Source organism: Triticum aestivum, chromosome 3A, assembly GCF_018294505.1.
Source record: "Triticum aestivum cultivar Chinese Spring chromosome 3A, IWGSC CS RefSeq v2.1, whole genome shotgun sequence".
NCBI classification, from domain to species: Eukaryota; Viridiplantae; Streptophyta; class Magnoliopsida; order Poales; family Poaceae; genus Triticum; species Triticum aestivum.
In genome coordinates this window covers 146347580-146372847 of record NC_057800.1, presented here as the reverse complement: position 1 = coordinate 146372847, position 25268 = coordinate 146347580, and positions in this window count along the sequence as shown.

Sequence of the window (25268 nt, the reverse complement as noted above, 5' to 3'; positions counted from 1 at the left end):
GCCCATAAAAAAATCAACAAATAGTTTCGCGGTATTTGGACTCTGATTAATATTGATTTTCTGGCATGTGAAAAACAAGCAAAAACCAGCAACTGACACTGGGCACTGGGTCAATAGGCTAGTCCCAAAAAATGGTATAAAGTTGCTATAAAATGATTGTAGAACATCCAAGAATGATAATATAACGGCATGAATACTTCATATATTATAGATACGTTGCAGACGTATTAGATATCCTCCAGGCCAGTGGTCGTAGACAAACTTAGGCCAAAAGCCTAAGCTTGGGGGAGTACATATTTCTCACCGACATTATATTCACGTCCACATACTTATTCCAGTTGTCGGTGTTCATACTTTTCATTGTATTATTCATGCTAATTTACTTCTTTTTCTTGTTTTCTTCTTGTGGGTTTGATAAACCTAAAGAAAAACCAAAAAAATTAGTTGTAGTTAGTTTACTTTCTATGCGTGCTTAGTAGTATTATTAAAAGAAAACCCAAAAAGATTACTTGTTATTCTTTTGCTTGTTGGGAGCTTTCCCGTGTAAATAGTTTTTCTCATTCTTGTTTTACTTCCTTCAGAAAAACAAAAACTCGAAAAATATTCCAGTGTGTTTCTTTGAAGTTCTTTTCTTTTCTTTGGGGTCGAGAGGAGAAGACCATGATGAAAATGTTGAGTGGCTCTCATATGCATTATTGTTGATCTAACGAAGACCCATATTACCTTGTCTTCTCCTTTGAATAATTGTTGCAGATTCCAGCTTAGTCCAATGCACATGCACTATTATTATTATCCACACCGTCCGGTCGTGCAAGTGAAAGGAAATAATGAAAATATATGATGAAATGATTGAGATGAGGAAAATCTTGTATGAACTCGACCTATCTTGTTTTTGTAAATATGATTAGTTCATCGTTCCTGATTCAGCCCATTATGAATGAAACATGTTTGCAATGACAATTAGAGATTATAGTTACTCATGCCATGCTTAATTAGCTAGGAGTTTAGAATGGTTTACCTTGCGTGCCAACATGGATATTAAAATGGTTGTGATGTAGTATGATAGGATGGTATCCTCCTTTGAATGATTCGAGTGGCTTGACTTGGCACATGTTCATGCATGTAGTTGAAACAAAATCAACATAGCCTCCACCATATTTATGTTCATGGTGATTTATATCCTACTCATCCTTGCACTCAATGTTGGTTAGTCTCAATGCATGTTTATGACTATTGTCGCTCTCTAGTTGGTCGCTTCCCAGTCTCTTTCTAGCCTTCACTTGTACTAAGCGGGAATAGTGCTTGTGCATCCACTTCCATAAACCCCAAAGTTGTTCCATATAAGTCCACCATACCTACCTATATACGGTATTTACCTGTCGTTCCAAGTAAATTTGCATGTGCCAAACTCTAAACCTTCAAATAATAATCTATTTTGTATGCTCAAATAGCTCATGTATCAACTAGGGTTGTCAATATCTTCCATGCTAGGTGGGTTATTCTCACGATGAGTGGACTCCGCTCATCATTCATGAGAAAATGGCCGGTAACCAGGATGCCCAGTCCCTGGCTCAAAGCAAATCAAATCAAAATAATTGCAAACAAAACTCCCCCAGGATTGTTGTTTGTTGGACGGTACCCACTATTTTGGACCATCCATGGAGTGTGCTTGTTGGTGGTGGGGGAGTATAAACTTTACCATTCTGTTTGGGAACCGCCTATAATGTATGTAGCATGGAAGATACCGAGATCTCTTGGTTGCTATGTTGACAATGAAAGCATACCGCTCAAAATATTATTCCTCTCTATTTCAAAACTCGAGCTCTGGCACCTCTGCAAATCCTTGCTTCCCTTTGCGAAGGGCCTATATATTTACTTTTATTGCTGAGTCATCTTCTTCTTATAAAAAGCACCAGTTAGAGAGCACCACTGTCATTTGTATGCATTCATAGAGTACGACTATGACTGGATCTCTTTTACCATGAATTACAATGTCTAGTCAGTCCTTGATTTTCAGGGGTGCTCTGCATTTATGTTTTGCGGTCTCAAAAAGGGCTAGCGAGATACCATATTTTTATATCATACTAGCAAAAAGGCCCGTGCGCAACGGGAGAAAAAATAGCGCATGCTCTTAATTTACAAAAAAATGATCTATAATCTAAGAATTTGTAGTGTCGGTGTCAAAACCGGCGGATCTCGGGTAGGGGGTCCCGAACTGTGCGTCTAGGATCGATGGTAACAGGAGACAAGGGACCCGATGTTTTTACCCAGGTTCGGGCCCTCTCGATGGAGGTAAAACCCTACTCCTTCTTGATTAATATTGATGATATGGGTAGTACAAGAGTAGATCTACCACGAGATCAGAGAGGCTAAACCCTAGAAGCTAGCCTATGGTATGATTGTTTGATGTATATACTCTATCGACTAGCCTGGCCTCGGTTTATATAATGCACCAGAGGCCTAGGATAACAAGAGTCCTAGCCGAATATGCCGGTGGGGAGGAGTCCTTGTCTTGATCACCAAGTCTTGTGGAATCTTCCATGTATGCGGCAACTGTCCAAACTGGCCCATGAGTATACGGCCATGGGGGTCCTCGGCCCAATCTAACAGATCGGAAGACGACGTGGTGAGTACCCCCTAGTCCAGGACACCGTTAGTAGCCCCCTGAAGCGGTCTTCGAGTTAGGGACGCTCCTTGATTCTTCCGAACTGTTCTTCATCTTCGGTTGTCGGTCTTGAAAACTGGTTCAACAAATCTTCTCATCTTCGATCTTGAGGATCGCCGAAATGCATTCGACGAGTTTACACGTCGGGTATCTAAGGAGCCCCTTTAAGTTTCCGGCCTTTATCAATGCCTTGTTATTTTTATGCCACACCTCGGGTTTGAAGTTGTTCCCGGGAGGCAGTGTCCTCTTGCATCCGAGCTCTAACGCCGGACTGCATTCGAGGTATCTTTTGCAGCCGAGCACCAATGTTGGACTGCTTCCGAGCTCCAATGCCGAAATGTATCCGAGCTCCAACACTGAAATATATCCGAGCTCCAACATCGGACCGTGTCCAAGCTCCAACGCCGAAATATATCCGAGCTCCAACGCCAGACTGTGTCCAAGCTCCAACGCCGGACTATATCCGAGGTGTCATATCACCTTCGTTCAAAAAAGTTGAAGGAGTTTAGCAGAGCTTAATGCCGGAAATGCCCTCTATGGAGCCAGCCACTAGCGCCCGAGCTTTATGCCGGACCGCTTCCGAGGTGGTGCACCACCCCGACTGTGGGCCGATTTTTTGTCAATATTTTTTATTGGAGCAATTTATTCTCTGCCTAGATATATAGCCAGTAGCCCTCAAGGTGCGTATCGGTCTAAAACCCGACACGCACCTGAAGGATGACGTAAGACCGCTGATCCCAGTAGCCGCTGAGACTCAGGTTGATTTGCAAAATCGGCTTGAGGATCAAGTCCTAGCTCGGTAGAATACTTAGGGATACAAAAAGCGGCATGCTCAGTCCTCGAGACTCAGGTTGAGTGCAGCCGACCAACCTAAGGATCAAAATCTCCTCGGCAACTGTGTTGCACTTAAAATTTTATGCATTGAACAGGCAATGCAGTAGCCCCCGAGACACTGGTCGGGTGGCAACACCAGATCAGGGGATCGAGGTGCCCCTTTAATATTTTTAAATAATAAGCCCGAAGCCCAGTAGCCCCCGAGCCTTAATGCGGGCACGGGTGGCTGAATTAAGGATCGATATCCATAGTAAAATCACAAATTATGTGTAATGACTCTATGTATCCAAGTACTTTACGTCATTAATGCTCAGATCCGCATTGTACAAAACTTTGTCGACCGACCATCGGCTTCCACCTCCTCGGCTAGTAGCCGAGGAGTATTTGTCCTACTTTATAAAGCCTTTATGAGGGCAAAGATTTACGACAAACAAGGCAATCTAGCCATAGGGTTTTATAAACAAAGGTACGTAGAGAGATATGTTATATTATTGTTTAACATAAGAAATGTCTTCCAAAGAAAATAGTCCCGCTATCGGTTATTTTCTTTGGGTTGTCATGCTAAGCATGATCATGAAACCTCAGCTCTAATGTAAGAGCAAAATATTGAGGATTTATTTTGGGAGGCGAGTTACTAGCCCCCGGTAGTGTTCGGCGACAGTCGAGGTCAAGCCATAAACACTTTGGCCAATGTTATGAATGGCCTTCATTTAACACAGTCATCGGATCGCTGACCAGTTTACGCTTATTGTGGCAGACAGTTTTCGGCTTTCTCCACTGAGGTGCTTAACCAAGTGAGCTGGAAGCACAACCGTAGTGGTTCTCCCTTTGCACACCTAGCTGAACAGAGCGGAATGTAGGAGGCAAGGGCAGGAGTCGGGAAACCCAACTATTGACCGAACACACAATTCGAAACCAATGCATATATAGTGAGACCCAAGAATGTTTTTGCCGAATCTATAAAGTTGGCATTGCACTATGAGACTTGTGCTGCAAACACACAAATAGTTTGAAAGTGCCATAAGCTTGGAAAACCAAAAAACATCAGTAAAAACATGACGTCCGAACAAGATCAAGTGTTCGGTGCCAATCCGAAAATTGGAAGAGAGAAAAAAAGGTGTTTCTGTCGTGTTTTGACAACGACCAAGAAGAAAACACATTTACAGCTCATATATAACTTTTAAGAGCCCCCAAATGACTTGGGTAAAATAATTTTATGTATAATGATTGTATGTACCGAAGTACTTATATTATATATGTGTTCACCCGAACTTTAAACGCGTCTTAACCTGCTGTCGGCTTCTCCCTCTTCGGCCAGGGGCTGAAAAGTGTCATGTACTCCGCCTGTCGAGAGTATCGACGGTGTTTCCAATGACCAGGCAATCAGGCCATAAAGTTGTAACAGACAAAGCGCGCTCAGGGAACTTATGCTATATTACTAACGAAGTGTAAGAAGCATCTTCGAATAAAATAGTACCCCCACCGATACCTTTCTTCGGTGCTCATTATTACTATGAGACTTGTGCAATAGTTTTTTTGTACTCATGAGTTATGTTGTCTGCCGACCATGATTGAAAACAATAAGAGCGCTAGCTTTCGGCTTCACCCAGTCTGAGGTCAGAGCTCGGAGGACCCGGTCGTGACAATCGCAGAGGTGCTCCCTTTACTCCCTAGCCGAACAATCGGGAACGTAGGGGTAAGCACAGGAGCTAGGCAACCCAGTTTGCAAATCGCTTAGGTCAATATGGTGCATATTGTGGCGTAATACACGAACAAGGAACGAAGCCGTACAAGTATAATCATATGCAAGAGAAAAAGCTCCATCAAGGGAGCCCCCAAGTAAACGGGATATTTGAATTGGTGCGTCACAAACAAAGTTTGGACAAGGAAATTTTTTACAAGCAACTTTTTTTTCCAAAAAGGTATAATGCTTGGTCGAACCGAACACAAGTTAAAAATTTAAAACTTGGAGCATAAAGGCAACTTAGCTGGTTAATGTGTTTGGTATTGACGACGCGGTCCGAGCTTGATGCGGGACAAGGTTCCATTCCCCAAGCCGGTCCCGAGGTGGCTGAGCAAAGAGGTCGGCACTCCAAAGTGGTGACATAGCATGGTCTATGCAGGCCGGCAGAGTGATGCCGAAGTCCTCGGCATGGGGTGATGAAGTGTTGACGAAGCCCCCCGTCCAGCCGAGGTGACGCCAAAGGATATAGTCCGGCTGGATCATTTTCATGTGCACAAAAAATAGTGCAAACCGGAGATAATAGTAATAATAATAATTAAAAAAATCGTTGCATAATAAATAATTTATGCAAAGTGAGTAATAAAAGAAATATGGCCTAGCGCCGAAGTCAAGGCTGGGGCGTCGGCGTGATGCGGTAATGGTGTGGCAAAGCCTGAATTCACAGGTCGGTCCGAGTTCCGGATGCTGCGTTCGCTGGACTATGTACGGAAACTAAATGAAGCACCATGCGACCGTCGTTAATGCGACCAATCATTTGATAGACCTGTGTACATATGATGAACAAACCAGAGTAATAATTCCTTGGAAAAATGAACCCAAACAAGCAAAAAAAATACTCGGATTAATAGCACCTGGTTTATTTGTTGTAGCAATCCGAAGAAAGGTGAATCCGAAAATTGGGACTCGATCCGCACACCCATTGCCTGATGGGCGATAAAGCGTCGGTATGGCGATGCTGGCAAAGGTTGGCTCGCCGAGGCAAAGCCCTCGGTCCAGCTAACGTGATGGAGCTGGTCGGCTAGTGGCGCCGAAGTCTTCGGAGTAGGTTGATGAAGAGACGGTGAAGCCCCCGATCCAGCCTCGATGTCGAAGCCTCGATGTCAGCTGATGAGTCAAAGTAGGTCGGCTTGATGGACACCAGCTTGAAGAAGCAACAGTGCGGCCCTGCCGATACAGGTCGTGACGTAGTCGATGCCGGCTTGATGAAGTGACCATGCGGCGATGCCGGTATGCCCGCTTCGTGTAATCCGTGGGGCGGCGATGTTTGTGATGATTTATCCCTCGCGAGGCCGGACTCTTGTTCGGCTTGCCAAGATGATGATCCGAAGAAGTTGAGCTCGGCTCAACAAAGTGACGACGTGTCTAGCGCAGGTCGGCAACCTTGAAGCAATATTGCCGGACTAGTTTGACACCAGCATGATGATGAAGATGACCTCAGGGAAGGCTTAAAAATTTACGGGCACGTGTTTAAAAACAACGCACAATAGCCTAGAAGAGAATTCCTCTAAAAAGGTTGTCTGATATCACGTTCATAAAGAAACATGAATTCGGGTCAGATCCGTATTCGCGCAGAAAACGGATTCGAAAATTGGTCCACTCATCGGAAGGTTCCCGGAGTGTGAACCGTCGGATCGAGCTGAAATTTGGAGGGGTGGTTGATATGGGAATTCTGCAGTAGACGAACGGTTGGATCTTCCGAAGGACCTCCGAGCTGGGCTCTGGAGACCACGCCCTAAACTGGTCTAGATTCTCGTCCAGATTTGACAGGGCTCCGGTATATCGTAGATTGTTAGACATTCCTTCATCGGAACTCGACGAAAATTTCCAGGGTTGTTGTAGACTCGATTCCGCACAACTCCACTGAAGCGATCATTAAAACGACACTCGAGGAGGCGATGGCGGCAGATACGCGTTCGCTGTCCAAAAAAACAGCACAGTCGTGGAAGGGAAATGTTGGCGTTGAGCCCTCGAGCTCCATGGATGATTTCTCCCTGATCTTGATAGAGATCGGAGTTGATGTTTGATGAAGGCCCTCATCCGAACATGGTGATCCGAACACGGGGCACAGTTCTTGGTCGAACCAAGGTGACCAGTCGAGCTGGTGGCGAAGATGCCGAAGTCGTAGTTGATCTGCAGGCGAGCCATCGATCTTTTTGCCGATCACACAGCGGAACTCTCAATGAAAGCACCAATGTCGGTTTCAAAACCGGTGGATCTCGGGTAGGGGGTCCCGAACTGTTCGTCTAGGATCGATGGTAGCAGGAGACAAGGGACAAAATGTTTTTACCAAGGTTCGGGCCCTCTCGATGGAGGTAAAACCCTACTCCTGCTTGATTAATATTGATGATATGGGTAGTACAAGAGTAGATCTACCACAAGATCAGAGAGGCTAAAACCTAGAAGCTAGCCTATGGTATGATTGTTTGATTTATACTCTATCGACTAGCCTGACCTCGGTTTATATAATGCACCAGAGGCCTAAGATAACAAGAGTCCTAGCCGAATACGCCGGTGGGGAGGAGTCCTTGTCTTGATCACCAAGTCTTGTGGAATCTTCCATGTATGCGGCAACTGTCCGAACTGGGCCATGGGTATACGGCCATGGGGGTCCTCGGCCCAATCTAACAGATCGGGAGACGATGTGGTGAGTACCCCTAGTCCAGGACACCGTCATGTAGCTACGGCCCAAACAAAGATGGTCTCCGTACAAAGAAATGTGCAAGTGATCATGCATCTATTCATGTCATGTTCGGAATGGGGTGTTGTTACGGGCGAGTAAAGAAAAACGACAAAAATAAACGATGACACGTTAGCACACTACGAAGACATGTGTGCATCAATGACAGTTTTTAGTTTAAGAATCACCAACTTATGATAACTCTTGAACACTTTTTTCACATGCATATTTCTTAAATACATGAAGAGTTGTTAAAAAGGTTTCAAAAAAGATACATTATTTTTTAATCATAAAAAGAAAAAAAATCTCGAAAAGAACATTTTGTATGGTCTCCAGTGGATGCAGGTACTTGCGCCCCAATTTCATCACTATTTCTCGCCATACATGTCATAGGTATTGGTCCCTGTTTCATCACTATTTATATCTTATCAAATTTGTCTTTAATTTTATTCTTTGTCATGCATGCCTCCTTTTTAATTTTTTTTCATGCAACATCTCATCTTTATCGGCCCTTCTCTACATTTTCTCTTTTATTTCTTTTATAATGGACATCCCATCTTTATTGTGTCATTCTTTTATTTCTTATCATGCATGCCCTTATTTATTGGGTGTCTCTAGAAAATTTATCTTCAATTTCATGTCCAATCTTGAATTTGCTGAGGTGTTCACCCCCAATCTGACTCAGTACTGGTATGAAAAAAAGACGGATAATGCATTGCTGATTAACATTGCATAGATAGTATTTTCTAAATTGTTAACACGTAAAAATAACATCATATTCATATTCTAGATACTTTGTATTGTCAAAAACATTAGCGGGTTTTCTATATAACATGTTAAATTTGGAGTTACGGCTCAAAAGATATGAGTATTTTTTAAAACATTTGATATGTATTGCGGGTTTAATGTCAGAAACATTAGAGGTTTTCCATAAAATAGCAAAACGGACTAAGAATACATATTTTTTTATTAATAGGTATAGATCATGATTGTTGAAAAGGTGTTGTTATTCGAGATTTATTATTATTGCTCACTAGTTGATTATGCCATTGATATGAGTAAATGTGAGACCTAAATGTTATTGTGAATATGGTTAGTTCATAATCTATGCCGAAAACTTGAATGTTGGCTTTACATATTTGCAACAACAAGATCAAATAGAGTTCGTAAAATTTATTCTTTATCACTTTTAGTTTGTCAACTGAATTGCTTGAGGACAAGCAATTTGTTAAGCTTGGGGGAGTTGATACATCTCTGTCGTATCTACTTTTCCAAACTCTTTTGCCCTTGTTTTGGATTCGAATGGAACTAACCCGGACTGACGTTGTTTTTAGCAGAATTGCCATGGTGTTATATTTGTGCAGAATAAAAAGTTCTCGGAATGACCTAAAACTTCATGGAGATAAGTTTTGGAATAAATAAAAAAATTTGGCGAAAGAATCAAGTGAAGGGGGCCCATAACCTGTCCACGAGGTTGGGGGGCGCGCCCACCCCCCTAGGGCGCGCCATCCGACCTTATGGGCCCCTCGACCTCCACCAACCTCAACTCCAACTCCATATATTCTCTTTCGGGGAGAAAAAAAATCAGAGAGAAGGATTTATCGCGTTTTATGATACAGAGTCGCCGCCAATCCATGTTCTTCCTCGGGAGGGCAGATCTGGAGTCCGTTTGGGGCTCCGGAGAGGGGAACCCATCACCATCTCATCGTCATCAACCATCCTCCATCACCAATTTCATGATTCTCACAACCGCGCTTGAGTAATTCCATCGTAGGCTTGCTGGACCATGATGGGTTGGATGATATTTACCATGTAATCGAGTTAGTTTTGATAGGGTTTGATCCCTAGTATCCACTATGTTCTAAGATTGATGTTGGTATGACTTTGCTATGCCTAATGCTTGTCACTAGGGCCCGAGTGCCATGATTTCAGATCTGAACCTATTAAGTTTTCATGAATTTATTTGTGTTCTTGATCCGATATTGCAAGTTATTGTCACCTACTATATGTTATGATCCGACAACCCCGGAGTGACAATAGTCGGGACCACTCCTGGTGATGACCGTAGTTTGAGGAGTTCATGTATTCACTAAGTGATAATGCTTTGGTCCGGTACTCTATTAAAAGGAGGCCTTAATATCCCTTAGTTTCCAATAGGACCCCACTGCCACGGGAGGGTAGGACAAAAGATGTCATGTAAGTTCTTTTCCATAAGCATGTATGACTATATTCGGAATACATGCCTACATTATATTGATGAATTGGAGCTAGTTCTATGTCACCCTATGTTAAAACCGTTGCATGATGAATGCCATCTAACATAATTATCCATCATTGATCCATTGTCTATGAGCCTTTCACATATTGATCTTTGTTTTGTTACTTTTCCTTTCCCATTGTCACGATTGCTACCAAACTGCTATTGTTTCTTTTGCCACCGTTATCGCTACTTCGATACTACTTTTCTACTAATTAAATACTTTGCTGTAGATATTAAATCTTTCAGGTGTGGTTGAATTGACAACTCAGCTGCTAATACTCGAGAATATTCTTTGGCTCCCCTTGTGTCGAGTCAATAAATTTGGGTTGAATACTCTACCATCGAAAACTATTGCGAACCCCTATAATTGTGGGTTATCACTCATGATGCCACTGTTGGGAATCGTTGAATGGGAAACAAAAAAATTTCTATGCACACGCAATGATCTATCCATGGATATGCAAAGCAATGAGAGGGGGAGAGTGTGTCTACATACCCTCGTAGAGCGTAAGCGGGAGTGTTTATTCAACGCGGTTGATGTAGTCGTACACCTTCGCGATCCGCCCAATCAAGTACCGAATGCACGGCACCTCCGTGTTCTGCACACATTCAGCTCGGTGTCGTCCTCGCCATCTTGATCCAGCAAGCGGGGCGAGGTAGTAGATGAGTTCCGTCAGCATAACGGCATGGTGACGGTGGTGGTGCAGCAATCCTGCATGGCTTCCCCTAAGCACTACGACAATCTAGAGCGGAGGAATAAACTAGAGGCGGAGGGGTGCTGACACGCGGCGTGGAACAAGCTGTGTATTGTGTGGAACCCCTTCCCATATATATATATAGGCGTGGGAGGGGAGGAGGCAGCCCTATGGCGCCTCCAATAGGGTCAGCGGCCACCCTAGGGTTTTCCTAGTGGAGCGCCACCACCCCCCTTTCATATAATGCACAAGGGAGAGGGAAAGGGTGGAGGCGGCCCTTCTCTTTGCTTTCTCCCTTTCGGAGATATGGTAGAAGGAGGTGGCGCCTCCCCCTTCCATCTAATTGGGCATGGCCGCCTTAAGGAGGCACACCAGCCCATGTGGGTTGGTGTGTTCCCTCTACATGGCCCAATAAGGCCCAATACTCTCCCGGTGCCTCCGGAACCCCTTCCGGTATTCCCGTAAATTTCCGGTGCATTCCGAAACCATTCTGGAGACCAAATAACATCATCATATGTTTCAATATTTACCTCCGGACCATTCTGCACGTCCTCATCATGTTCGTGATGTCATCTGGGTCTCCAAACAACATTCAGTCACTGTTGGGAATATAGCTACCAGGTAAGACCCGCCCAGGAGGGGCCGGGTTAGCCCCAACGGCGGGTTACAAAAGAAGCCCAGTAACATTCAAGGCGGTAGTTTATTAAGACTTATAGAAGGCCTAAGCCCAGAGGCGGCTTAAGGCCCAATATTGTAAACCGCCGTATGTAAGGAAAGACTTGTAAAGAAAGGCATGTAGAAGAAGTCACCGAGCCGCACACGTTTTATGGGCCGGTCGGGACTCTGTAGGCCGCCAGGCGTCAACCTCTGTATATAAGGGGATGACCCGACGGCGGCTTAAGGACAAGAAAACAACAACACAAAGCCAGGCAGAGCGTATTCGCTCCCTGGTCATCGAAACCCCAACAATTCCAACACAACTAGACGTAGGCTTTACCTTCACCGTAAGGGGCCAAACTAGTATAAAACCTCTCGTGTCCTTTGTCCCGATTAACCCCTTTAAGCTTACTAGTTTCGATGGCCCTACGACTAAGTCCTTTTGCTAGGATATCTACGGTGACAATTCCACGACAGTTGGCGCCCACCGTGGGGCCAGCGCACGATGGATTTGAGTTTTTGAAGGGCAGCTTCGAAGGGCTCAAGGAATACGTGATGACCCACAAGTATAGGGGATCTATCGTAGTCTTTCGATAAGTAAGAGTGTCGAACCCAACGAGGAGCAGAAAGAAATGATAATCGGTTTTCAGCAAGGTATTCTCTGCAAGTACTGAAATAAGTGGTAACAGATAATTTTGTGATAGGATAAATTGTAATGCGCAACAAGTAACAGAAGTAAATAAAGTGCAGCAAGATGGCCCAATCCTTTTGTAGCAAAGGACAAGCCGGAACAAACTCTTATAATAGGAAAAGCGCTCCCGAGGACACATGGGAATATCGTGAAGCTAGTTTTCATCACGTTCATATGATTCACGTTCGATACTTTGATAATTTGATATGTGGGTGGACCGGTGCTTGGGTGTTGTTCTTACTTGAACAAGCATCCCACTTATGATTCACCTCTATTGCAAGCATTCGCAACTACAACAAAAGTATTAAGGTAAACCTAACCATGGCATGAAACATATGGATCCAAATCAGCCCCTTACGAAGCAACGCATAAACTAGGGTTTAAGCTTCTGTCACTATAGCAACCCATCATCTAGTTATTACTTACCAATGCCTTCCTCTAGGCCCAAATAATGGTGAAGAGTTATGTAGTCGACGTTCACATAACACCACTAGAGGCTAGACAACATACATCTTATCAAAATATCAAACTAATACCAAATTCACATGACTACTAATAGCAAGACTTCTCCCTTGTCCTCAGGAACGAACGTAATTACTCACAAAGCATATTCATGTTCATAATCAGAGGGGTAATAATATGCATATAGGATCTGAACATATGATCTTCCACCAAATAAACCAACTAGCATCAACTACAAGGAGTAATCAAAACTCTAATATTTGCTCCTTTTCCAACCCAGAATTCCAGCTGCCGGCATTCTCCCTCCTTATGGAAACCTTGTAAAGTAAGAGAGAATAGCCATAAGTATTGTGACATAAAGTGAAATAACAGTCCATAATGCGATAAATATCGATATAAAAGCATGATGCAAAATGGACGTATCGACTCCCCCAAGCTTAGACCTCACTTGTCCTCAAGCGAAAAGCCGATAACAATAAATATGTCCTGATGTTTAGAGGTAGAGGCGTCGATAAAAATAAAATACGTACATGAATGCATCATGATTATTCTCATAACAGAAACATATATAGATTTTGTCATATGATTACTTATGTTCAAGTGATAATCTATTCACAATGCAAAAGTATAAATCATAAACCTTATTGGGCTCCAACAAACTATAATCTCAGTCATTGAAGCAATTGCAATTTATCATAACATCGGAAAGAGTCTATGTCAGAGCTAAAAAGCAAGTCCACATACTCACCTATCATTTAGTCCTCCATAATTGCTAACACTCACGCGATACTTGTGGTTACGGAGTTTTAATCGGACACAGAGAAAGATAGGGGCTTATAGTTTTGCCCCACAACCTTTTACCTCAAGGGTAATGTCAATAATAATGGTTCATGCTCCCCTATATATATATATATATATATATATATATATATCATGTTCTTTCCAACATGTTGAGCTTGCCAAAGGATAAAATGAAAAAGAAAAGGTGAAGATCACCATGACTCTTGCATAAGGTAGAAGATAATAATAAAGGATAGGCCCTTCGCAGAGGGAAGCAGAGGTTGCCATGCACTTTTATGGTTGGATATATAAAATCTCAATGCAAAATCCCACTTTATATTGCCCCTTGTGATATGAACCTTTATTATGCAGTACGTCGCTTTTATTACTTCCACATCACAAGATCGTATAAAGCTTATTTCTCCCACACCAATCAATCATACATATTTAGAGCAATTTTTATTTCTTTGCACCAATGACAACTTACTTGAAGGATCTTACTCAATCCATAGGTAGATATGGTGGACTCTCATAGCAAAACTGGTTTAAGGGTATTTGGAAGCACAAGTAGTATTCCTACTTGGTGCTGAGAATTTGGCTAGCATGAGGGGGAAAGGCAAGCTCAACAAGTTAGAGGATCCATGACAACATACTTTATCTCAGATATAAGAAAGACATAACTCATTCCGTTGTCTTCCTTGTCCAACATCAACTCTTTAGCATGTCATATTTTAATGAGTGCTCCCAATCATAAAAGATGTCAATGATAATATATCTATATGAGAAAACCTCTCTTTCTTTATTGTTTCTTTATTGCAACAATGACCAAAGGTATGTTTGCCAACTCCCAACAACTTTTAATCATCATACTCTTTCCATGTGAAGTCATTACTCTTGATAAGATCAATATGAACTTTTTGTTTCTTTTTATTCTTTTTCTCTTTTCTTTTATTCACCCAAGATCATGGAAAAATAATCAAGCCCTTGACTCAACACTAATCTTTATTATATATAGCTCACAGACTCGATTACATAGAGAGATCATAAAGCAAACTCAAAACTAGATCATGCCATAAACTTTATTCTACTAGATCAAGATACTACTAATAGGATCAAACTAAGAAAAACGACAAAGATAGGAGTTGTGATTGTGATACGATACTGGGGCACCTCCCCCAAGCTTGGCAGTTTCCAAGGGGAGTGCCCATACCAATGTGATTATGTCTCCTTTGTCGGTGAAGAAGGTGGTGGTGATGTTGGCTTAGTTGATGGCTTAGGCTTCTCCCTTAATTTGCGCTCGAGGACGACATTTTGATCCCTCGGATCATCAATCTCCCATTCCAGGGTTAATATCTTTTTGCATAGGTACTGCTTATTTTCCTGGAAGAGACGAAAAGGGATAAACTCGAACTTGGGTTTCTTTACCCTATGAGGGAGACTTGACTTTTTGAACTCCACGTGCATGTCCCCAAGTTGAGGTAATGGTGCTTCATCTTCATCTGAGCTCGTCTCCTCCTTCCCCTTGGGTTCATAGTCCTCTTCTTCCTCCGTGGTCCATCCATCATGTTCCACATCTCCATAGACCTTTGGATTTGCTAAGTAATCATCCACATAGCTTTCTCCCTCCGAATCCTGGGAAGACATGTTGATTTAATCTGCAACGGGACAGCTCGAAACGAAAACAGAGGATATTTGTGTGATACGGGAGACAAAACCTTCGGGAGAATATATAGTGAATTTTTACCGACCAAAATACGTACTGTGCAAGAAAATAGAGTCCGGAAGGCACATGAGGTGCTCACGAGGTAGGGGTCACGCCCAGGGGGTAGGGCGCGCCCACCACCCTCGTGGGGCCCTCGTGTCCTTCCCGGACTGCTACTTATTTTTCTATTTTTCTAAATATTCCAAAACGGAGAAATATTGCCTTAAAAATTGTTTTGGAGTCGGTTTACTTACCGTAACACATACCTATTCCTTTTCGGAGTCCGAAACGTTCCAGAAAGTGTCCCTTATGTATTCCTCCGGGGTTACAGTTTCAATAATATTAGTTTCGACATTTATGGGATTACCTGAGATATAATGTTTGATTCTTTGACCGTTTACCACCTTCGGATTTGTGCCCTCGAAGTTGTTGATCTTTATGGCACCGGAACGGTAGACCTCTTCGATAACATAGGGGCCTTCCCATTTAGAGAGAAGTTTTCCTGCAAAAAATCTTAAACGAGAGTTGTATAGCAATACATAATCACCTACATTAAACTCACGCTTTTGTATCCTTTTGTCATGCCATCTTTTAACTTTCTCTTTAAACAACTTGGCATTTTCATAAGCTTGGGTTCTCCATTCATCAAGTGAGCTAATATCAAATAACCTCTTCTCAACGGCAAGTTTAAAATCATAGTTAAGCTCTTTAATAGCCCAATATGCCTTATGATCTAGTTCGAGAGGTAAGTGACATGCTTTTCCATAGACCATTTTATACGGAGACATACCCATAGGATTTTTATATGTAGTTCTATAAGCCCATAATGCATCATCAAGTTTCTTGGACCAATTCTTCCTAGACCTATTAACAGTCTTTTGCAAAATTAATTTGAGCTCTCTATCGCTCAACTCTACTTGACCACTAGACTGTGGGTGATAAGGAGATGCAATTCTATGATTAACATCATATTTAGCAAGCATTTTACGGAAAGCACCATGAATAAAGTGTGAACCACCATCATTCATTAAGTATCTACGGACTCCAAACCTCTGGAAAATAACTTCCTTAAGCATTTTAATAGAAGTGTTATGATCAGCACTACTAGTTGGAATAGCTTCTACCCACTTAGTAATGTAATCAACAGCAACTAAAATATGTGGATATACATTAGAGGCAGGAAAAGGTCCCATATAATCAAAGCCCCAAACATCAAACAGTTCAACAACAAGTGAATAATTCATAGGCATTTCTTGACGTCTACTAATATTACCAATTCTTTGACATTCATCACAAGACAAGACAAACTTACGGGCATCCTTGAAGAGAGTAGGCCAATAAAAACCAGATTGCAATACCTTATGTGCAGTTCTATCTCCAGTGTGGTGTCCTCCATAAGCCTCGAAATGACACTTGCGTAGGATCTATTCCTGTTCATGCTCAGGTACACAACGTCTAATAACACCATCTACTCCTTCTTTAAAAAGATGTGGGTCATCCCAAAAATAATGTCTTAAATCATAGAAAAACTTTTTCTTTTGCTGGTATGTGAAGCTAGGTGGTATAAACTTAGCAACAACATAATTAGCATAATCAGCATACCATGGAGTACTACAAGAAGTACTTATAACATTTAATTGTTCGTCAGGAAATTTATCATTAATAGGTAGTGGGTCATCAAGAATATTTTCTAACCTAGACAAGTTGTCTACAACGGGGTTCTCAGCTCCCTTTCTATCAACAATATGCAAATCAAATTCTTGTAGCAAGAGAACCCATCTAATAATTCTAGGTTTATCATCTTTTTTTTCATAAGGTATTTAATAGCAGCATGATCAGTTTGAATAGTTACTTTAGAACCAACAATATAAGATCTGAACTTATCACAAGCAAATACAACTGCTAAAAGCTCTTTTTCAGTAGTAGCATAATTTCTTTGAGCATTGTCTAGAGTCTTACTAGCATAATGAATAACATTTAATTTCTTATCAACTCTTTGCCCTAGAACAACACCTACAACATAATCACTAGCATCACACATAATTTCAAAGGGTAGGTTACAATCAAGTGGCTGAACAACAGGTGCAGAGACTAATGCTTTCTTAAGTATTTCAAATGCTTCTACACAATCATCATCAAAGACAAATGGTATATCTTTTTGAAATAAATTAGTCATAGGCCGAGAAATTTTTGAGAAGTCCTTAATGAACCTCCTGTAAAATCCGGCGTGACCAAGGAAACTTCTTATACCTTTGATGTCCTTGGGACATGGCATCTTTTCGATAGCATCAACCTTGCCTTTATCAACTTCAATACCTCTTTCAGAAACTTTGAGCCCCAAGACAATACCTTCATTAACCATAAAGTGGCACTTTTCCCAATTCAAGACAAGATTAGTTTCTTCACATCTCTGCAAAACTCGATCAAGATTGCTCAAGCAATCATCAAAAGAGGAACCATAGATGGAAAAGTCGTCCATGAAAACCTCACAAATCTTTTCACTAAAGTCAGAGAATATAGCCATCATGCATCTTTGAAAGGTAGCAGGTGCATTACATAAACCAAAAGGCATACGTCTATAAGCAAAAGTACCAAAAGGGCATGTAAAAGTAGTCTTTGATTGATCTCTAGCCGACACAGGTATTTGAGAGAAAATAGAATAACCATCTAGAAAGCAATAGTGTGTATGTTTGCATAATCTTTCTAGCATTTGATCAATAAAAGGTAAGGGGTAATGATCTTTCCTAGTAGCTTTATTTAATTTGCGGAAATCAATTACCATCCTATACCCTGTGATAATTCTTTGTGGAATCAATTCATCTTTATCATTAGGAACAACAGTAATACCTCCCTTCTTAGGGACACAATGGACAGGACTTACCCACTCACTATCAGCAACGGGGTAGATTATACCTGCTTCTAGAAGCTTGAGTATTTCTTTTCTTACCACCTCTTTCATTTTAGGATTCAGACGTCGTTGAGGATCACGAACTGGTTTGGCATCTGCTTCCAAATTTATTTTATGTTCACATAGAGTGGGACTAATGCCCTTAAGATCATCAACAGTATATCCAATAGCAGCACGATGCTTCTTTAGAGTTTTTAATAATCTTTCTTCTTCATGCTCTGAAAGGTTAGCACTAATAATAATAGGATATATCTTCTTTTCATCAAGATAAGAATATTTAAGATTATCAGGCAACAGTTTAAGCTCAAACACGGGATCACCCTTGGGTGGAGGAGGATCCCCTAAAATTTCAACAGGCAAATTATGTTGCAGAATAGGTTCCTGTTTAAAGAATACTTCATCTATTTCCCTTCTTTCATTCATGAACATATCATTTTCATGGTCTAGCAAATAGTGTTCTAAAGGATCACTAGGAGGTACGACAATAGAAGCAAGACCAATAATTTCATCCTTACTAGGTAATTCTTCCTCACGATGTTGTTTACAAAATTTAGAGAAATTAAACTCATGAACCATATCATCCAAGCCAATAGTAACAACATTCTTTGTGCAGTCTATGGTAGCATTGACAGTATTTAAGAAGGGTCTACCAAATATAATGGGACAAAAACTATCTTGTGGGGAACCAAGAACAAGAAAATCAGCAGGATATTTAGTTTTCCCACACAAGACTTCAACATTTCTAACAATTCCCATCGGTGCAATAGTATCTCTATTAGCAAGTTTAATAGTAACATCAATATCTTCTAACTCAACAGGTGCAATGTCATGCATAATTTCTTTGTATAAGTCAATAGGTATTGTACTAGCACTAGCACCCATATCACATAAGCCATGATAACAATGATCTCCTATTTTAACAGAAATAACAGGCATGCCTACCACAGGTCTATGTTTATCTTTATCACAAGGCTTAGCAATTCTAGCAGTTTCACCTTCGAACTGAATAACATGCCCATCAATATTATCAGACAAGAGATCTTTAACAATAGCAATATTAGGTTCTACATTAACTTGCTCAGGAGGTGTATAAGTTCTAATATTACTTTTACGGACAACAGTTGAAGCTTTAGCATGAACAACAGTTGAAGCTTTAGCATGATCCTTTATTCTAACAGCAATATTAGGATCATTATAAGTGAAGTCTTTTCTTCAACTTTAATAGGTGTAGCTACTTTTACTTCTATGGGAGGATGATATTTAAACCACTTCTGCTTAGGGAGATCAACATAAGTAGCAAATGATTCACAGAAAGAAGCTACTATCTCAGAGTCAAGTCCATATTTAGTGCTAAACTTACGGAAAATATCGGTATCCATAAAAGATTTAACACAATCAAACTTAGGTGTCATACCTGACTCTTTACCTTCGTAGAGGTCCCAATCTTTAGAGTTGCGTTTAATTCTATCCAATAAATTCCATCTGAATTCAATAGTCTTCATCATAAAAGAGCCAGCACAAGAAGTATCGAGCATGGTGCGATTGTTTTCAGAAAGCCAAGCATATAAATTTTGAATAATCATTTCTCTTGAGAGTTCATGATTGGGGCATTAATATAACATTGAATTAAGCCTCCCCCAAGCTTGAGCGATGCTTTCTCCTTCACAAGGCCAGAAATTATATATATAATTGCGATCACGATGAATAAGATGCATAGGGTAATACTTTTGATGAAATTCCAACTTCAATCTTTTATAGTACCATGATCTCATATCATCACATAGCCTATACCATATCAATGCGTCTCCCTTCAAAGATAAAGGGAAGACCTTCTTCTTAGAAACATCATCGGGTATACCGGCAAGCTTTAATAATCCACAAACTTCATCCACATATATTAAGTGCTCATCAGGATGCTTTGTTCCATCTCCTGTAAAAGGGTTAGCTAGCAGTTTTTCCATCATACCCGAAGGAAATTCAAAAGGAGTTTCATTTTCAATAGGTTCAGTAGGTTGAGGAGCAACTCTTTGCTCTACTGGACGGGGTGAAGATACCCCGAACAAGCCCCTCAGAGAATTACTTTCCATAGTAACAAGTGACAGTAAATTTCAGCACACTATATAAATATTTTCCTTACCAAATTCCACCTACCAAAGGTGCTACACTCCCCGGCAACGGCGCCAGAAAAGAGTCTTGATGACCCACAAGTATAGGGGATCTATCGTAGTCCTTTCGATAAGTAAGAGTGTCGAACCCAACGAGGAGCAGAAGGAAATGATAAGCGGTTTTCAACAAGGTATTCTCTGCAAGTACTGAAATAAGTGGTAAAAGATAGTTTTGTGATAGGATAAATTGTAACGAGCAACAAGTAACAAAAGTAAATAAAGTGCAGAAAGATGGCCCAATCCTTTTGTAGAAAATGACAAGCCAGAACAAACTCTTATAATAGGAAAAGCGCTCCCGAGGACACATGGGAATATCGTCAAGCTAGTTTTCATCACGTTCATATGATCCGCGTTCGATACTTTGATAATTTGATATGTGGGTGGACCGGTGCTTGGGTGATGTTCTTACTTGAACAAGCATCCCACTTATCACTACTAGAAAAAGGGCTATAGATGGGATTGACACTAATGGTGCACCAGACAAGCGGTGCGCCATTAGTATATACTAATGGCGCACCACCTTCTGATACGCCATTAGAGCTGAAACTACTAATGGCGCACCTGGCCCAGGGTGCGCCATTAGTATCAATTTTTTTAACTAGTGCGCCTATCCAAACATACTAATGGCGCATCCAGACACAGTGCGCCATTACTAGTTGTAACTAGTAATGGCGCACCTGTCGGAAAGTGCGCCACTAATGTTGTTTTTTTATTATATATTTTATTCCTTTTTTGCAAAACTACTAATGGCGCACTGTTCGACCGTGCGCCATTACTAGTTTAAACTAGTAATGGCGCACTGTGGAACAGTGCACCATTAGTATGTTTTTTTTTGCAAAACTACTAATGGTGCACCACCAGAAGGTGCGCCATTAGTAACCTGGATTACTAATGGCGCATTTAGAGTTGGTGCACCATTAGTAAGTGGGCAGCAACAAGATATTTTGGACAGCCTCTCCTACCCACACTCACTTTCTCCCCACTTCATTCTCTCCACCTCCTCCTTGTCTCGGGTGCCTCCTCTTTTTCACCTCATTTCCACCATAGATTCATTCAATTTAAGTGGATAAATTACCTTGTTTTGATAGGTAAGTAAGGGGGGAAGCTATATTTATGTTGTTCTCCCTACAACAATGTGCACATGCACTTTTTATGGCCTAGCTAGATCTATGTATGTTTGTGGTGTTGCATATGTGTTTGTGTTTGGAGGTGTACCAGTATTTGAAATGCGATAGTTGCCAATATTTTGCCGGAATGTTGATTCATTTCTGTTTCGGCGAGAATTTTGGCATTAAGCATTCTTTTTGGTCTTATTTTTAGGGAAAGTCATGCCAAATTTTTTCTTGGTTCTAAAATATCATTTTGCTCTACCCCGCAGGCGACCATGTTCCGCACGATGACCGAAGGCATGGTGAATAGGTTTTTGAGGTCCGCGAAGGCCGAGATGCTTCAAAAGAACGAGACGGAGATAAGATGTCCGTGTCGAAGATGCAAGCTGAAGAGCCTTATTGCGGACCTGGAATCTGGGAAGGTGCGGGACCACCCGCTCTTGCATGGTTTCATGGATGGCTATCGGTGGCAAGGTGATCAAGATGACTACGAAGTCGTCCATGGGGGCCGGGCAAGAAATGAGGAAGGGCAGCAAGACAACCACCGCGGCTCGGGCGGGCGAGAAGACGAAGAATCCCCAGGAGATGATCACGACGGTGATGCTGTACACAGTCATCATGTAGAAGATGCAGGACATGATGATGAGGAAGATGCCGGAGCAGACGACGGGCATGATCATGAAGATGATGATGCCCGCAAAGCAGACGATGCTGGACCATCGATGGGCTAGGTGCAGGACCCTCATATTCAAGAGCTGCTTCTCAAGCAGACGGATAACGCAAGAGCTGCCGCCCGAGAGAAAGCCAAGATGGATCAACTTGAGTTAGACGCGGTTACTCCATTGTATGAAGGATGCAGGCCCGAGGATACCTGCCTGAAAGTAACGCTCATGGCTCTGGAGATGAAGGTAAAACACAAAATAACCGACGCATGCTTCGACGAGAACATGTCATTCTGGCACGAACGTCTTCCCAAGGGGAACAAGTGCCTGACCAGTTTGTAGGAGGAGAAGAAAATCGTGTGTCCTCTGGATTCACCGCATGTGAAATACCATGTGTGCATGAACAATTGCATCATTTATTGGGACGAGCACGCGGAGTCTACCATATGTCCGGTGTGCGGCGTCACTCGATACAAGAAGAGGAAGAAAGCTCCTCGAAAAGTGGTGTGGTACTTTCCGATCACTCCTCGTCTGCAGCGGTATTTCGCGGACCCTAAGGTAGCAAAGCTCCTGCGTTGGCACGCGGATAGGGAGGAGAAGAAGCAAGAAGATGATGCAAATGATCCGGAGATAGATAAAAAAGACAAGATGCTGAGTCACCCTAAGGATGCGAGCCAGTGGCAAGCGTTGAACTTCGAAGACCCGCAATTTGGGAACGATCCAAGGAACATCGTGCTGGGCGCGAGCACCGATGGAGTCAATCCGTTTGGCAGCCGGAGAAGCACACATAGCACCTAGCATGTGTTTGTGTGGATGTACAACCTTCCCCCCTGGTTGTGCATGAAGAGGAAGTACATTCACATGAGTATGCTAATTGAAGGACCGAAACAACCAGGGAACGACATCAATCTGTATCTGGGGCTGCTGAAAGAGGAGCTTGACACGCTATGGAAAACGCCAGCCAATACGTGGGACGCCGCAGAGAAAGAATATTTCCCTATGAGAACCGCGCTGCTCACGACGGTGCACGACTATCTCGGTTACGGATATGTCGCGGGGCAGGTGGTCCACGGATTTTCTGGATGCGTCAGGTGCATGGATGACACAACGTATCGCCAGCTAGATAGAGATCCCGGGTCTTCGAAAACCGTGTTCATGGGACATCGAAGGTGGCTTCGCGACGATGACCCGTGGAGAAAACGCAAGGATCTGTTCGATGGTGAAACCGAACCCCGAGGACGCCCGCGTACGAGGAGCGGTGAGGAAATAGATGAGCTATTGAAAAATTGGAAAGACTGCCCATTGCCGGGAAAGAAGCAAAAGGCGCCAGAGCCGGGAAAGAAGCGAAAGGCGCCAGAGCCGCTGCTGAAGGTATGGAAAACGAGGTTTGTTTTCTGGGACTTGCTGTACTGGAAGATCCACCGTGTGCCTCACAGCAGAGAGTGTGCGAGAGTCTGCTTTGTACCCTGCTCAACATGCCAGAGAGGACCAAAGATGGGCCGAAAGCAAGGGCAGACTTGAAATCAATGGGCATCAGGCAGGAGCTTCACGCTATATATGATGATGATGATGATGATGATGATGATGAGGCGAAGCAGGACACGAAAAGTCGTCGCAAAGGCAAAAAGGCCAAGAAGACCGGAAATGACTACCCTCCCGCGTGCTTCACTCTAAGTTAGGAGGAGATCGAGCAGTTTTTCACCTGCCTCATAGGAGTAAAACTTCCTTACGGTTACGCGGGGAAGATAAGCAGATAGCTAGACCCAGCGAAGCTAAAGTTCAGCGGGATGAAGTCTCATGACTGTCACGTGCTGATGGCGCAGATACTTCCAGTTGCAATCCGTGGGATCATGGACGCGCACGTCCGTGAAACCCTATTTGGCCTATGCAACTTTTTCGACGTCATCTCTCGGAAGTCTGTTGGCGTGAGGCAACTCAGAAGGCTACAGGAAGAGATCGTGGTGGTACTTTGCGAGCTTGAGATGTACTTCCCGCCCGCATTCTTCGACGTTATGGTGCATCTGCTGGTCCATATCGTGGACGATATCATCCAACTCGGGCCGACGTTCCTGCACAGCATGACGCCGTTCGAAAGGATGAATGGTGTCATCAAAGGATACGTTCGCAACATGTCACGTCCAGAGGGAAGCATAGCCAGGGGCTTTCTGACCGAAGGGTGCATCTCCTACTGCACGAATTATTTAGGCATCGAGAACCCCGTTGGTCTGCCCGTCAACAGGCACCTCGGCAGGCTCACTGGATGGGGTCACCGTGAGGGTCGCCGCGAAATGCATGTCGACTTCGAGGGTCGACTCGCCGACTTTGAAAGAGCAAACCTAGTCGCGCTACAACACATAGACGTGGTCGATCCTTGGGTGGTAGAGCACAAAACCTTTATTAAGAAGACGTACAATGACCGAGGCCAACAGAGGACGGACGGAGATATACTCAAAGAGCACAACTCATGTTTCACGCGTTGGTTCAAGGAGAAGCTTCTGTCGTACCCTTTACATGAGGATTCTTCCGCGGAAGAACAACTCATATTCGCCTTGTCACAGGGCGCCGAGCACAACCTGATGACCTATGAGGCATATGATATCAATGGCTACACATTCTACACCGAGGCCAAGGACATGAAGAGCGATGGTTATCAGAACTCCGGGGTAACGATGGAATCCTACACCGGTAACGACAAGGACAGATACTACGGAAGGATCGAGGAGATTTGGGAGCTGAGCTACGCTGGAGAGAAGGTCCCGATGTTCCGTGTCAGATGGGCCAAGAGCGTCCTAAAAGAAGACCGGTATTTCACCACCATGGTTATAGCCGAAGCCAAATCCAAGATCGCGGGCGAAAACGTCACCGCGAAAAATGAGCCATGGGTACTGGCTTCCCAAGTGGACCAATGCTTCTTCATTACCGACCCGTCAAAGCCCAGTCGTGTTGTCGTGAGGAGAGGCAAAAGGAAGATCATCGGAATGGATGGAGTAGCCAATGAGCAAGACTTCGACAAGTACGGCGACCCGAGGATCGAACATGACGACGATGATGAAGTAGCAGCATACACCACAAGAAGAAGCAGGACCACCCTACCTAAAGGACGTCCGTTCCACAGAAGAACTCCATTTGCGAAAAAGAAGGGCAAGAAGATTGTGAACAGATAGCTAGCTAAGATCGATTGTATTCAAATCGTAGCCTTCATTTCTCGATTGTATTTCATGGGTACTTTTTGAACTATCATGAATATTTTTAAATTT